Genomic DNA, 804 nt, shown 5'->3' with positions numbered 1-804 from the left:
ACACACCAAATGACTGCATGGGCGCTGACATTATTGACTCTCTGGTAGAAGAGATCAATATGACTGAAAGCCTAGAATCAGAGCTTGAGGACATCTACAAAGATGCTCAACCTGATCAAGAAGAACCAGAGGAAACAAAGGAATTTTTGAAAATTTCTCAGGAGGTGGATAAGCCTCCCAAACCTGAACTCAAACCACTACCACCATCCCTGAAGTATGCATTTATGGGAGAGGGTAACACTTTTCCAGTAATTATAAGCTCTGCTTTAAATCCACAGGAAGAGGAAGCACTGATTCAAGTGCTAAGGACACACAAGACAGCTCTTGGGTGGTCCATAAGTGATCTTAAGGGCATTAGCCCAGCTAGATGCATGCACAAGATCCTGTTGGAGGATAATGCCAAACCAGTGGTCCAACCACAAAGGAGGCTAAATCCAGCCATGAAGGAGGTGGTGCAGAAAGAGGTCACTAAATTACTGGAGGCTGGGATTATTTATCCTATTTCTGATAGTCCCTGGGTGAGCCCTGTCCAAGTTGTCTGGTGGACGAAATTGTGATCATCAATATTGGCTCTTTAGCATGTACACAAAAACTATTGTGGCTCTTGGTTAAATTCACAACTCCGTTCAACTAACCAGCAAGTGTACTGGATCGTCCAAGTAATAAACCTTACGTGAGTAAGGGTCGATCCCACAGAGATTGTTGGTATGAAGCAAGCTATAGTCACCTTGTAAATCTCAGTTAGGCAGATTAAAATAGTTTATGGGTTTAGAAAATAAAAATAAGAAAATAGAAATAATAAAC

The sequence above is a fragment of the Arachis duranensis genome, chromosome 9, assembly GCF_000817695.3.
Source record: "Arachis duranensis cultivar V14167 chromosome 9, aradu.V14167.gnm2.J7QH, whole genome shotgun sequence".
Classification (NCBI taxonomy): Eukaryota; Viridiplantae; Streptophyta; class Magnoliopsida; order Fabales; family Fabaceae; genus Arachis; species Arachis duranensis.
This window is presented reverse-complemented; position numbering follows the sequence as displayed.